Source organism: Hyperoodon ampullatus (assembly GCF_949752795.1).
Source record: "Hyperoodon ampullatus genome assembly, chromosome: 1".
In the NCBI taxonomy this organism is placed as follows: Eukaryota; Metazoa; Chordata; class Mammalia; order Artiodactyla; family Ziphiidae; genus Hyperoodon; species Hyperoodon ampullatus.
In genome coordinates, this window is record NC_136914.1 from 184,988,066 (window position 1) to 185,003,606 (window position 15,541).

Sequence of the window (15,541 nt, forward strand, 5' to 3'; positions counted from 1 at the left end):
GGCTGTTGAAAATTAGATGGTAAATTTCAACAAACAATTCTTTGTGGAAAACAGAAAGAACAGGATGATATTCTCTAAAATGTTTGAAATGACTTAGCTGGTAGCATTATCTTAACCATGACTAGAAAAATAAATCAACTTTATTCTAACCCTCCCCACACCATTTCTGAATAGGAATGTGCTTAGTGCTTGCCTCTGAAGGAGGTAAGTCTCCATTGGTCCCTGTGGTTGGCTGGATAACGGTCCCCAAGCATATCCAGGTTTTAATCTCTGGAACATGGAGCACAAGGGATTTTGTAGATGTGTTTAAGGATTCTGAGATGGAAGATTTTGGACCTAAAAGTCCACAGGTGTCTTTATAAGAGGAAGGCAGAGGGAGATTTTATGATAGAGGAGGAAGTGATGTGAAAACAGAGCAGAGATTTGACACTGAGGCAGAAGATGATGTGGTGATGGAAGCAGAGAAAGATGTGAAGATACTACTCTGCTGCCTTCTAAGATGGAGAAAGGGGTCGTGAACCAAGAAATGCAGCTCTAGAAGCTGGAAGGAAAGAATGGATTCTTACATAGAGCCACTGGAGGGAGTGAGGCCCTGCTTAAAAACACATTGAGGGGCTTCCCTGGTGGCGCAGTGGTTGGGAGTCTGCCTGCTGATACAGGGGACACAGGTTCATGCCCCGGTCCGGGAAGATCCCACATGCAGCGGAACGGCTGGGCCCCTGAGCCATGGCTGCTGAGCCTGCGCGTCCAGAGCCTGTGCTCCGCAGCGGGAGAGGCCACAACAGTGAGAGGCCCGCATACCGCAAACAAACAAACAAACAAACAAACAAAAAAACCCACATTGAAACCGATTTTGGGCTTCTGTTCTTTTAAGCCACCAAATTTGTGGTAATTTGTTAGGGCAGGCATAGGAATCTAATCTAACTCTTCCTCTTATGAGAATGACTGGGGAAGTGAACCAGAGGGCCTGGCACGTGGGGTATGCATCAGAAACACGTGAAGGTAAGTATCCTGGTTTGGTTGATTATTTTGCAGGAACAGATTGTACAACTGAATGAGAGGTGTGTTATGGTGGTTCTCACCTTAACCACAGAGGCTTTTGGCAGGTTGCATTTTGTTATTCTGCCTGCTTCTCTGTTCTCCGAATCCCCTGGTTCTGAAAGCAAGATTTAGGGATTAGAGGTACGGATGAGGACTTCACTGTAAGGCTGGTAGAAGCAACATTAGAGTAGGGGTCTGATATCCTGGACTGTGCCCACCTACCAATAAGGAACTTGGGAGAAGATTTCAAACTTTTTGTACCCTGTAAAATGGGTTAAAATGACATACCTTGCCTACATCATAGTGTCTTTGAAGGCTCAAATGAAATGGAAGGGTCTTTTCCAATGTAAAAGAACAGCCCTTCCCCCTAAAGTCCCTAGATGGTGCTGAATGAGGCAGGCACGTGTTGGTGAGCCGCGGTGGCCCAGAGCAGTGTGTTGGAGACAGAGTGGGCTGAGAAAGTTGTCCACGCTGGGGGCAGGTGGGGGTGGCTCAGCCTGGGGTGTTTGAATAGGTAGAGGCGTGTAATTGCACCAGTGTAGGAGTGGTGAAGGTGGTACTGAGAGATTGGTGACATGTAAGGGGATTGATTGGTATATTAAAGTTACTGTCACTCAAATCTCTGTTAAGGTATAAATATTTTCATTGTCCCAGAAAGTTGCCTTCTGCTCCTTCCTAGTCAATTCCTGTCTCCACCCACCAGAGGCTACCAGTGTTCTCTGATGTTTTCTACCATAAATTAGTTTTGCTCATTTTAGAATTTTATTAAAAAAATTCATATAAGTTTATAAAATATAAATTATGAGCTCTTTTAGGTCTTCTTTCATTCAGCATACTACTTTTGGTATTCATCCATTTGTTGCATGTATCATTGTTTTGTTCTTTTTTATTCCATTCCATTGTGTATTATAGTATTCCATTGTGTGATTACACCATAATTCGTTCATCCATTTTTCTGTCGATGGACATTTAGTTTCCTTTTTATCTCATTTGAATGAAGTTGCTAAGGATAAAGTTTGAATAACATTCTTGTTTCTTTGGGTAGATAATAAAGACTAGAATTGCTGGGTCATAAATAAGAGGTATAGTTTTATAGGAAGCTGCCAGACCATTTTTCTTTCCTTTTCTTTTTCTTTGGCCATGCCAGGCAGCTTGTGGGATCTTAGTTCCCCAACCAGGGATCGAATCCGTGCCCCCTGCAGTGGAAGTGCAGAGTCCTAACCACTGGACTGCCAGGGAACTCCCCCCAGACCATTTTTCAAAGTTTGATTTTTCTGGTGACTAATGATGTTGAACATGTTTTCATTGGGTTGTCTTTTATTTTTGTTTGTAAGAAATTTTTTATATACCCAAGATAACAGTTGTCTGATATATGCTCTTGAATCTTTTCTCCTGTTCTGTGGTTTGCCTATTCATTTTCTTTAATTGTGTCTTTAGATGAGTAGAATTTTTAAATTTTGATAAATTCCAAATTTTCAATTATTTTTCTCTTACACTTATTTCTTCCTGTGTCCTGTCTAAGAAATACTGAGCTATCTTCAAGTCACAATGATATTCCATGATTTCTGTTTCTTATCCTTGCCAGTCTGCATGCCATTCTCCCTTCCTTCCTTTCTTTTTCTTTTGCCTTATTATCCCATTAGGGCCTCCAGCACAATGTTGAATAACAGTGAGTGAGAACATCCTTGCTTGTTCCTGGATTTAGGAAGAAAGTTTTCCCTCTTTCACTGTCAAATATTATGTTAACTGTAGGTTTGTCATAGATTTCCTTATGAGGTTGTGGTAGGTCCCTTTATTCCTAGTTTTCTGAGAATTTTTATTATGAATGAGTACTGACTTTATCAAGTGCTTTTTCTGTGTCTAATAAGATCATATAGCTTTTCTTCTTTATTCTATAAATATTGATTACATTGCTTTTCAAAAGTAGCTGGAAATATATACTGCACAATTCAGTTTACAATTCAATGGTTTTTATTATATTCACAATGTTGTGCAAACATTACCACTGTCTAATTCTGGAACATTTTTATCATCCCAAGTAGAAACTCTGTACACATTAGGCAGTCATTCCCCAGTTCTCCTTCCCTCCAAGCCCCTGGCAACTACTAATCTACTTTCTGTCTCTATAGATTTGCCTATTCTGAACAGTTCATGTAAATGGAATCATGTAATATGTGATCTTTTGTGTCTGGTTTCTTTAACTTAGCATATTTTAAAGGTTCACTCATGTTGTAGCATGTATTAGTAGTTAATTCCTTTTCATAGTCAAATAATATTCCATTGCATATACCACATTTTTTTTTTTAAATCCATTCACCGTTGATGGCTATTTTGAATTGTTTCCACATTTTGGCTATTATAAATGCTTCTCCTATGAGCATTCATATACAAGCTTTTGTGTGCACTTATGTTTTTATTTCTCTTGGATACCTAGGATTGGAATTGCTGGGTTATATAGTAACTGTATGATTAAGTTTTTGAGGAAATGGCGAACTTTTTCATACTGGCTACACCATTTTACATTCCCACCTGCAATGTTCTTTTGGTGATTGCTCTAGAGTCTGCAGTATAATCTAAGTCCACTTTTTTTTTGGCTTTTGTTTTTGTTTTTTTGGCACACTATGTGGCTTGTGGGATTTTAACTCCCTGACCAGGGATTGAACCTGGGCCCTTGGCAGTGAGAGCATGGAGTCCTAACCACTGGACCACCAGGGGATCCCCTAAGTCAACTTTCAAATAACATCACTTTTAACATTTCTTGCAAGGCAGTTCTGTTGGCAACAACTTCCCTCATGTTTTGTTTGTCTGAGAAAGTCCTAATTTCTCTTTTCACTTTTGAAGGATAATTTCACCAGATACAGAATTCTGTGGATTTTTTTCTTTCAACACTTTAAATGTTTAATTCCACTCTCTTCTTGCTCAGATAGTTCCTGGAGAGAAGTCTGATGTAATTCATATTCTTGATTCTCTATAGGTAAGGTGATTCCCCACCCCCCCCAATTTGGTTTCTTTCAAGATTTTCTCCTTGTCTTTCATTTTCCATGGTTTGAATATGATATACTTAAATGTAGATTTTGGGGGTATTAATCCTGCTTGATGTTCTGTGATTCCTGGATCTGTAGTTTGGTATCTGTCATTAATTTTGGAAAATTCTCAGCCATAGTTAATTCAAATATTTCTTCTGCTCCATCTCTCTTTCTTTTCCTTCTTCCCAGTATGTATATGCTACACCTTTTGTAATTGACCCATAGTTCTTGGACATTCTGTTCCACATTAAAAAATTTTTTTCTCTTTTCATTTAAGTTTTGGAATTTCTACTGGTATTTCTTTAAGTTCCTCAGCTGTGTCTAGTCTACTGTTGATACCATGGAAGGCATTCTTAATTTCTGTTACAGTGGTTTTGGTTTCTAGCCTTTTGTTTTAATTCTTTCTTATTCATCTTTCTAATTACATTACCTATCTGTTCATGCATGTTGTCCACTTTTTCCATTAGAGCCCTTAGCTTATTAATCATAGTTATTTAAAATTTCTGGTCCAATAATTCCAGAATCTCTACCATATCTGGGTCAGGTTCTGACACCTGCTTTGTCTCTTCAGACTAGTTTTTTTCTTGCCTTTTAACATGCTTTGTACTTTTTTTTTTGAAAGCTTGACATGATGTATTGGGTAATAGGAACTGAGCTAAACATAAGTTTAGTGTGAGATTTTATGTTTTATCTGGCTAGGAGTTAGGCTATGTTTAATGTTTCCTATAGCTGGGCATGGCAAAGGTTCAGTTTCCTCTAGTATCCTTGCTTTTGTCTTCCCTACGGTCTTTGGGTTTCCCTAGAAACTCTTCCTTAAATTGAGTCTCTGCCTTGTACCTCTCTCAGTGATAATCCACTGTTATTATACTGGAGCCTTGTTAATGTGGTAGTAAGGTATAGGGGAGGGAAACCATTCTATAATCTTATGATTAAATCTTAGTATTTTAGTGGGCCTGAGTCCCTGAAGTATGACATTCAGGAAGGTTTCTTAGCTCTTTTTTTTTCCTGCTCTTAGGTGAGACAGGAAGACTAGAGGGGACTGGAGCTCTCTAACTGCCCTTCTGATAGGTCAGATCAGGTTCTGGTAAAATAGCTTTCCTTGAGGGCTACCCTTTGTAATCGAGAACAGAATGCTCCAGGCTTATTTCAAAATGGTTACTTCCCCCCCTCCCTTCACTCCCTGCCCGCACCCACCTGGGAGCAGAGGCTATTTTTCTCAAGTCTTCACTGGGAAAACCTGGTGGGGTGCCTACATATAAAACTCACAGCAGTGTAGGAGTCCCCCCTAAGACTCTATCTTTAGGGTTTTTTTTTTTTAACTCTCAAGCGAGTTCATACTCACTCAGTCTCCAGCAATTTCAATTACTGTTTAAGTGTTCCTTTCACTTTATAGCTCCAGTGGATTCTGATTGTGGTGAACTGTGATCCTCTGTTTTCACATGTCTTGCCAGTTTTCAGGGCAGTGATCTGCCCTGTGACCTCAATTCTCTGATGGATCCAAGAAGAGATGTTGATTTTCAGTTCATTCAGCTTTTTTTCTTTTAGAAGAACTGGAGAGATGACTTTCAAGCTCTTTATATATTGGAGCTAAAATCAGAAATTCAGTCCATTGATTTTTGAATGTCAAATCAACTTTGTATTCCTGAGAAAAAATATCACTTGGTCATGGTTTATTATTATTATTTTTTAGTATTTCTGGATTCAATTTACTAGTATTTTGCTCAGGACTTTTGTGGTCATGATGCGTATTGGTCTGTAGCCTTCTTGTAAATGTTCTTTACAGGTTTTTGTAATCAAAAGTTGGGGTACATTTCTTCCTGCCCTATTTTCTAAAAGGGTTTATGTAAGATTGGTATTATCATTTTTTAATGTCTGGTACAACTCACCTATGGAGTTCTTTATTCCTCTATTACCTCTTTCTGGCCTTCTTTAGGTGAATTCATATTTTATTATTATATTTTATTTCATGTATTGACTTTTAGCTATACATTTTTGAGTATTTTATGGGGTGCTCTATCCCAGAGTTTACAATGTGATCTAAGTTATTGCAGTCTACCTTTAAATAATATTATCCTGCCTTATGAAGAGTATAAGAACCTTAAAAGTCTCCCCCCCACCCATTTGTTTTTGTTGTCTTATATTTAACTTCCAGATATGTGATAATTTTCATAATACTTCGTTGATATTTTTTAAAGCAATTTATTTAAAAAAATTAAAAATACACACACACTTGGCTGTGGCCTTTACATTTTCCTTCAGATTTAAGGTTATATCTGGTTATAATTTCCTTTCAACCTGAAAGAACTTTTAGCATTTCTTGTAGTACAGGAGACTAATTCTCGCTGCTGTAGTCACTCTGAAAATGTCTTTATTTCACCTTCTATTTTTTTTTTTTTTTTTTGTGGTACACGGGCCTCTCACTGTTGTGGCCTCTCCTGTTGTGGAGCACAGGCTCTGGAAGCGCAGGCTCAGCGGCCATGGCTCACGGGCCCAGCCGCTCCGTGACGTGGGATCTTCCGGGGCCAGGGCACGAACCCGTGTCCCCTGCATCAGCAGGTGGACTCTCAACCACTGCGCCACCAGGGAAGCCCCTTCACTCCTCCTTGTCATGTAAATTTGCAGTACCCTTCTGCTCTGACTCTGGGCTTTGTCATGTGACTTTCTTTGACAGTAAATGTGGTTGAAATGCCAGAGTGCCACTTCTGGGCTTAGCCCTTTAAAGATTTTGCTTAATGCACTTTCACTCTTATTTCTGCCATCACCATGCCCAGGTTAGTTCGGTGGTCCCATGAGAAGGATGAAGTCACAGGGTGCAGAGCCAACCTAAAAACACATGTATGAATGAGTGGTCCAGCCAAGATCAGCTACGTTTAGCCTAGATCAGCAGAACCCCTCAGAAGTATGAAAAATATTTGCCGTATGTCATTAAGACTTTGTAGTTGATTGATATACAGCGATTTTGTAGCAATAGCCAGCCAATAAAAGAAGTTTCCTGAAAGATTATAGCAGTCTTTTTGTAAATTCTGAGAAACTAACCAATTGTAATTCTCCAGGCATATAATATAATATAATTACATATATATGTGTATATATATATATAATTACATATATACATACACATATGTGTGTGTGTGTGTGTGTGTGTGTATATATATATATATATATATATAAAATATATCATCTAGTCTAACTCACTTTATAGACAATAAAACAGTACAGTGACCTGTAAAGACTGGAAAGGGACAACCAAACTACTTATGCACTTGGGAGTATGTTTAGGCAGTGGTTTGGATTTGAACATAGCAGCTTTCCCCCTGGTTATCCAGGCTATGGATGCAACATAGATTTGTAGTAGTATTTTTTTTTTCTTTACTGAATTTAACTCTTTTATTATTTTCATGGACACTGGATAGTGTTTTCTTTCTTAACTGTTCAACAACCTATTATCTGGGGTGTTGTCTACTTACTAGGTCAGATCAGAAATGTTGTTGTACTCAGTTTGCTCATGGTATGGAACATGAGATGCTCTGACTGGGCTTACCTCACCTGTTCAGTCAGATAAGATGTCCTGAGAACTGTTGACCTTCTGGCATGGGTCCACTGTCCTGGTCTCCTTCTGCCATCTTTGTCAAAGATCAGGTTAAGGGTATGAAATGTAGTTTTCTAGGTCCTTTATAAGGGTGGCTTCTAAACTCTCTGAGCAGAGGCAAATGACTAAGCTGTGTATAAAACAAGAAATAACAAATATTGACAAAATAGGTAGTTTTTCTTTTCCCAACAAATTCTGTTTTATTTTCTGCCTAGAATATAATATTAAGGAATCACTCAGTCTTACCCATACTGGATTTTCAGCCATTAGCTGGTGACTTCTCTTTCCTTGAATAATTTATACATCAGAATATTGGGGACCACATTCATGGTTCACTCATGGTTAAGCTTCATGGGCATGACCTCAAGATTATTACCTTGGTGGCCAATTGACCTGCCCCCCTCTTTTTAAACCAAGATGATGTGAAATGCCAACACTACATGAAAACATTTACTTTCTTATTTGGGCAGAGTCAGGCTTAAATTTTTTCATGACTAGAATAATTACAAGGCAGTAAACATGCAGAAATTCATGTGATATTAGATAGAATAAGATGTAAGACTGAAAAATTCCTCATGTTTTTGTTTCCTCCATTTCCCATAACTTGTGGGAATAGACCATCCTAAACCAGTGGCATCATCATCTCCTACTGAGTGTTTTTCATGTCTAGGTGTTCCCAGATGAAGGAAGCCTCATCATACAACAATGGCCATGGCCTCAGTAGGCTGAAACAGATTGTCCAAAGGCTCCCAGAAACATTGCTGTTCCATGGTATCGTTATAATCCAATTTAGTTTAACAAACATTTCTTGTTCACTGTTTGAGTCCAATACTTGGCTAGTGTAGGATGAACAATAGTAGCCATGACATAAGTTAATAGTCAGGAATAATGTTTAATGGTGTTATAAAGGAAGTATCCTTTTTTTTTTTTTTTTTTTTGCACACTTAGGGAATTTGTTTTCAGTTGGAATCCAATTGGAATGTGACTGCCTGCTAAAGTACTGACATGCCAAAGAACACGAGAGAGTGGTGTTGAGTTTAAAGAACTGCAGCCTCAGAGAGACAAACACATGCTGTTCCTATACTAGTAAATAAAGTGAGCAGGTCACATTTACAGGTAATAATAAAGGAAGAAGAACTATTTGTAAAGATTCTAAAGAGAACTTTATGTATTTGTAGTTTCAAAGACTCAGAACAACTACTGGGAACCTGAAATAAGAAAATGGCCTCCCCACATCTAAAATCATTGGAAAAGACTAGGGAAACACAGAGAATGATAAGTAGGATAATGAGAACATGGGGACAAAAAAAGCTTGGACTGGACCTGAGCAGACACACAGGTCACATAGATCATTATTGGATTCATAATGAGGAGGCACTTGAAACTGATGTTGTCACTGTCATTGTAATCATCATCATAATCATCATCACATTGACTTATTCAGTACTTACTGTGACTCAGGCTCTGTGTTAAGTGATTTATGTGTTTGTTTATGAAATTTTCCAAAGAACTCTATGAGATAGGTCTTCTTATGTTGATGTTATAGATGAGGACCTGGAGAGGTTAACTACTTTGCCCAAGATTACATAACTGGTATGTAGTGGAGCCGTTACTCAACTAAATTGTTCTGCTTTGAGATCTTAATCATCATAGTATATGGACTTACCCATTAAATACTGTATACATGATTTCCATTTCACCATTTGGGCTTATCCTTCCCCCAAAATCTTTTGTCATCTTCTGTTTCAGAGTTAAATATGCCATCCAGATATATTTATGTATAGATACCCATAACGAATGGACACTTTCTACCCATTGCCCTAAGAATTCTGATAACCAGAGTTGATACAAACAGCATCTTTTATAGAATGATCTGTTTGTAAGTCTTAATTCTTTCTGGACATGCTGCTATTAGTCTTTACTGCAATAATTTGAAGCCTTTTTCCATTCACAAAAGAAACTATTAAGGCAAGCATGTAAAATCAACCACAAAGGAATCTTTTCTATTGAAGTAGTAGAAAATGTCTTTTAAGATAAGAATACATTGAAAACCTTCAACACTTCTTTTTACTGTTTCTTTTTTACCTGGTTTGAATCATCATTACAGTGTTCCGGGTTCTCTGGAAAGAACTGCTTGTATTAAACCATCTTGAGAGCAGGGTTCTTCAGAAATGACAGCCTGCCAGACTGTTCTGTGTAGAATGCTGTTGCTAGCTTTTTTATCATCATTTTCTTTTAGAGATTTCTTTCCTCCTCTGAATAAAACACAGTGAATTCTTTCTATTGGTTTTGTTGGCATGATTGTATTTTGAGTATGGGTTTGAATGTGTCATTTAAATATGATTTTATTAGAGTGACTATGTTTGGGTCTTCATGTTGGAACTAGCGGTGCCTGTCTGATAATCTAGGTCCTCTTGTTATTCCCCTCCCCCTTCTTTTTATGTAATCCTGCATACTTTGTGCAAAAAGCATCAAAAATATTCTTTGCATAGCATATTTTCCCTTTTGAATTTTGCCTTCCACTGAAGGCAAAATTTGTAAAAATGATGAAATTGCCGTTTTCTTTCTTTTTTAACTTTGTTCAACTTTTTTCACCTAGAATTCATCTTGTAGAAACATCTAGGTATCACTGATTTTCCCTCAGGTAACATTCAGTGTAGTCTTTATTATCTTGAAAGATAAGGAAGAGAAATAAAAAGGGATATGTATATCAGTGGAATTTGAGATCATTATGAACAATTGTTACCTCTGGGTGAAGCTTATTGTAGCTTTCCCAAAAATAAGAGTTAAGTTTGTCCCATTTAACACCAATGAATCTATAATATTTTATACTGCTTTACATGCAGAGGTATATATGTACATTAATTTTATTTTTATTTTTTTATTTTATTAAAAAGTATTTATTTATTTGGCTGGACTGGGTCTTAGTTGCGGCACACGGGATCTTTAGTTGTGGCACACGGGATCTTTAGTTGTGGCATGTGGGCTCTTAGTTGCTGTACACGGAATCTAGTTCCCTGACCAGGTTTTGAACCTGGGCCCCCTGCACTGGGAGCACGGAGTCTTAACCACTGGACCATCAAGGAAGTCCCAAATTTTTTTTGGAGTACACTTTGGATAATTTGTTCATAGCATCTGCTCTTTTCCCAGAGTTGTCTTTCTCTCTGGAAAACAGTTCTGCCCACCCAAGGTCCATCTGGTAATAGTAGGAGTATTATTTGAGGAAAAACTTATTGTGCTGCTCTAGCCAAAATCACATAACTTTGAGATTTGACAAAATTCGAGACATTTGTCAAAAGGATACAGAAACTTCACTGAGACAAAGTCCTTATAGATATTTCATACAAATTGTGACTTAGGACTGCTATGCCATCAGTTACCAAGGCAGCTACTTTTCCCATCTCTCCCTCTCACTCTTTCTTGGACCACACGCTCTCAGGTGCCTCTTTCTTTATGTTGCCCCAATCTCTTTTTCTGTGGATTGGTATCATCTATTTGCACATCTGTCTCCACCAAAATGGTGAGCTAAGTCAGAGTCACATGTCCCTTTAGTTCAATTACATTCTACCCACTGAGTACAGTTGTATACCTCTTAGTTTAAATTCTTGAGGAATTACTTTAATTGGGTGCTGGCTAGACAATGATTTGCCTGGTCTTGAATCCTGTGCCTAGTATTGATCCAATCAATCATAGTGATCCTACAATGGGTGACATGTATACTTTAGACTGCTTCAGGGTTGAGAGCAGGGCAGGCACATTTACAGACTATAAGAGGTAATAGGAACTGTGACTGGCTCAGGAGTTAAGTGGTTTTGAGAAAACCTATTTTTTTTAATAGACCAAGTCACCCTTCTTGTTTTTTTGTTTTTTTTTGTTTTAATATTTTACTTTATTTATTTGGCTGTGCCGTGTCTTAGTTGTGGCAGTTGGGGTCTTGGTTGCAGCATGTGGACTCTCAGTTGCGGCATGCATGTGGGATCTAGTTCCCTGACCAGGGATGGAACCCGGGCCCCTTGCATTGGGGGCACGGAGTCTTAACCACTAGACCACCAGGGAAGTCCCTCTCTTCTTGTTTAATTTATAAATAAAGTCAGCAGTGGGTATTAAGAAAAATACCTCATCATGTCTTTAATCTACTTTGACTCACTGGCATTTTAGGTCCTTTCAGTTTTATTAAAAGCCATTGTCAAGGACCCCAATTGCTTTCTCCCCATTGTATTCTTGGCTTTCTTTCTGCCTGGCTCCTGGCCCTAACCTTTTCTCTCATATAGATACCACTGCAATCCCTTTGGCTAGAAGGCAGATCTGCTGGCTTTTCTGGACCCTTGGCATTTCCCAGCACTGCCCTTGACTCTTTCATCTTCTAGTGCCTTAGGGAGGTTATCCTGCTTTAACTCAGGTTTTTAGACCCAAACTCTAGAACTAGATTATTTGGTGAGTATTTGGATCTCCTTAGAGGTGTTGTTTGAACGTTTAGGTTACTTATGTGATTCTTCAATTTCTTTCTAAGAAGACTAGATTTACTGGCAGAGAAATTAGTTTCTTATAAATTTTTTGGCTATGTCTCAAAAATAGGAGATATATTATTTTCCAAAACATGGATGACAACTAAATTAACATTTAGGCAGGATGCAAATAGGACTATTACGGTGAGAAATCTAGGTCAGCAAGAGTCATCTTGTTGGAAGGGCATCCTAATCAAGAGGACAATTTTTCAGGCTAAAGATATTAGTTAATTGCACTCATAAATTACTTACGTTCAAATTTCTTACATTTTATCTTGGCTATACTTGAGGCCTGTAATAGACTTTTATTTGAGGTGCAGAGAAATCTCTCTCTTCAAAATTATACTGCAGGCTTCTTGATAAATTCACCATTGGTCTTTCTACCCAATGAGGATTTAATAATAAATCTGAGTCTCTTGATGGCAATATCAAAGCACAGACACTCTTCCTCTCCTGCATGAGATCTATGCCCTGACACAGGATGTTGTCACATCCTAATCCCAGTACACTGAGCCATTTCTTGGTTTGTACAGCAGCCTGAATACATCACTTTATCAGCCTTCAAAGTCAGAGTTATGATCCTAATTGCTTATGGAAGTTTCAGCATTCAGCCATCGTGCACAAAATGACTTAAACTGGAGTCAGAGGGCAAAATTTGGGGACTGATGTGAGCAATGATGAGGTATCCTCTACATTCCTCAAGTTGTCTTTTTCTACCTGTGCTCAAGGAACTTGCTAGAACATGGTGGATATGAGGATAAGTACATAGTTAAGCTGGTGAGCCATTTGGCCTCTTGGGAGCTCCATTTCCTCAGTAAAATTAAAGTGTTGGGTGGGATTGGCAGTTCTTAGTACAGGCAGTGGGTTGGTTGCTTGGGTGTGCTGTGATTGGTTGCAAAATGTGTCATAGGTTGTTTGTTACAGATTACATTTAAAATAATGAGGTTTGGGAAATACTTTTTTTAAAAAAAAGAGTGAATTCAAGGCTGTTTCTATAAGATTGTCCCTCTCATTTGCTTGCATTAAGGTACACTTTCATGAGTAAAAGACTACAGAGGTGTGTGGGTTTCCCAGGGCTGCTATAACAAAATATCACAAACTGGGTGGCTTAAAACAACAGAAGTTTATTCTCTCACAGTTCTGGAGGCCAGAAGTCCAAAATCAAGATGTTGGCAGGGTCAGTGTCTCTCCAGAGCCTCTAAGCTACAGTCTGGTGAATCATGAATCCTAAATAACTGTCAGTAACAGCAACAGCCAGTGGGGAACTGTCCAGGTACTTGAGAAAAAGTAGCCAATGTGAGTATTTGCTTTTATGGAGACACAGATATCTCTTGGAAAATCAGTAAAATACTCTAGGTAGTTGAGGACATTATTTTCTCTCGCTTCTGGATTGTTTTTTGGGAGTCTTTCATTTGGCTTTTGGGGCCCAGCTCTCAGAGCTGTTTAGATGACTTTACTGAAATGACCCAGGTAACTGGTGTCTGTTCCATCCTAAAGTTTTCCAGAGAGGGCTTTTTTCTTAAAGATCCATTACAATGCTAAGTGCTCCCATTCTCAATAGTTTTTGTTCTGGATTTAACATCTAATACGGGAGACTAAACGGGTTTTCTTCTCTTTGTGCTTAGAAGAGATAGTGAACTGCATTCCAAACTCCTTAAGAAATTTGGAGGAATCACCTAATTATTTATAATGCTCAACAAAACTCAATGTGGACTTCTCGACAGGGGTAGCCGTGAGGGCTGTCGCGATCGTGGATGGGTAACCGGGTGGGCCAGGGCCCAAACAGTGCCGGGCCAGGGAGGCAGAGGCCAGGCTTTCTCCGAAGACCAGGCAGGGCCCATTCAGGCCTGCCATGGAAACCAGAGCAGTGCTGGACCAGCGGGAATTGTGGCTCCCACGTCGCGACCTGTCTTCTCTCTCCCAGACCCTTTCCCTGAGATTTCTTGGTGTGGCTGCTCCCTAAAGGAGCCCACCTGCCGACGGTTGAGAGTTTTCAGTGGACTCAGCCCAGGAGAAAGATGCAGCCCTTGCTCCTTGCTGGCCACTGCCCCTCCACCTTGGTGACCGCACCCCAGATGCCCTCCTGGTTCGGTTCCGGCAGCCCTCTGCCAGCAGCCTCTCACAGAACACCAGCAGCCTGTACATCAGCAACGGTGTGGCCGCCAGCAACAAGCTCAGGCTGTCCTGCAACCAGATCACCGTGGTCATCAACGTCTCGGTGGAGGTAGAGAATACCTTATACCAGGACACCCAGTAGCTGCAGGTGCTTGTGGCCGATGCACCCATCTCGTGCCTCTGCGACTTCCTGGTCCCTATTGCTGAGGGCACCCACGATCCAGAGATGAAGCAGGGCCACCCTCTGCTGCGCTGAGTCGCCGTTTCTGCTCCAGCGCTCGGCCGCCCTCAGCTCTGCGGCCTCGCGAAGGACCAGGCCCGGCCCTGCCAGACACCCACGCCGGGACTAGGCTGCGCCTGCAGTCATCCCACCCAACAACGGTTTTTGGGAGCAGTTTGTCTACTAGGAGTTCCAGCTGTTTGGTAAGAACACTGAGCACACCGTCAACTCCCCGATGGACGTGATTCCTGACGTCTATGAGAAAGAGGTCGGTTTGATGGAAGCCAAACGGTGAGCCATCCTGGTGAGCCCCTGCCCCAGGGGTCAGAGGTGTGGGTCTGCAGTTGATCCTACACCAAGATCTGAACTTGAACATTCTACTTTAGTTGATACAGAAAATCAGATGATGGCTCTTATAAGGCCAAGAAAAAAGGGAGGGTGACTGCAGTTTTTAACCTTATAATCCATAACTTTGAAGAATAAAACTCCCTAAATATAAGATGGTGAAAATAAGTTTCCTACCCTGTGAGTGCACGACCCAGGGCACGACCACTGGGGCCAGGCCAGGGAGGAGGTGAGGCAGGTGGTGCCTATTCAGATGGACCTGCCAGCAGTGCTCAGTGCAAGTGGCAGGCCTGGAGTCCTACAGCCCTCCCCTAGTACCACTTCTCAGGAGCAAGTCAGCCAGAATCCCACTTCATTCTTTGGAATGGCAGAGCCAGGGCCTTAGGCATTATGGCTCCTGTACCTCTCACAGTAAGTGCCAGTTTGCTAGATAAGTGATCATCAAGTGGTGCTCTGGGAGCCCTGGGAGCCTCAGGTCACTCTTCCCCCGACCTTCAACCACAGTAGTCCAACTCTGGGTTTATAGATTGGACTTAAGCATAAGATAGTTTTTGAAGAAAGCATTTCATTACATAAAATTTAAAAATAATTTTTTTTTTTTTTTTTGCAGTATGCAGGCCTCTCACTGCTGTGGCCTCTTCTGCTGCGGAGCACAGGCTCCTGACGCGCAGGCTCAGCGGCCATGGCTCATGGGCCCAGC

At 40.2% G+C, this 15,541-nt stretch overlaps 1 pseudogene across 1 annotated transcript; it reads left to right on the plus strand.

Annotated features, from left to right (window-relative positions):
• Window positions 1–941: 941 nt before the first annotated feature.
• On the plus strand, window positions 942–14,791 carry LOC307058328 (dual specificity protein phosphatase 18-like; annotated as a pseudogene). The gene is made up of 2 exons: window positions 942–1,002; window positions 14,159–14,791. The product of its transcript is annotated as a dual specificity protein phosphatase 18-like (transcript).
• Window positions 14,792–15,541: the final 750 nt, after the last annotated feature.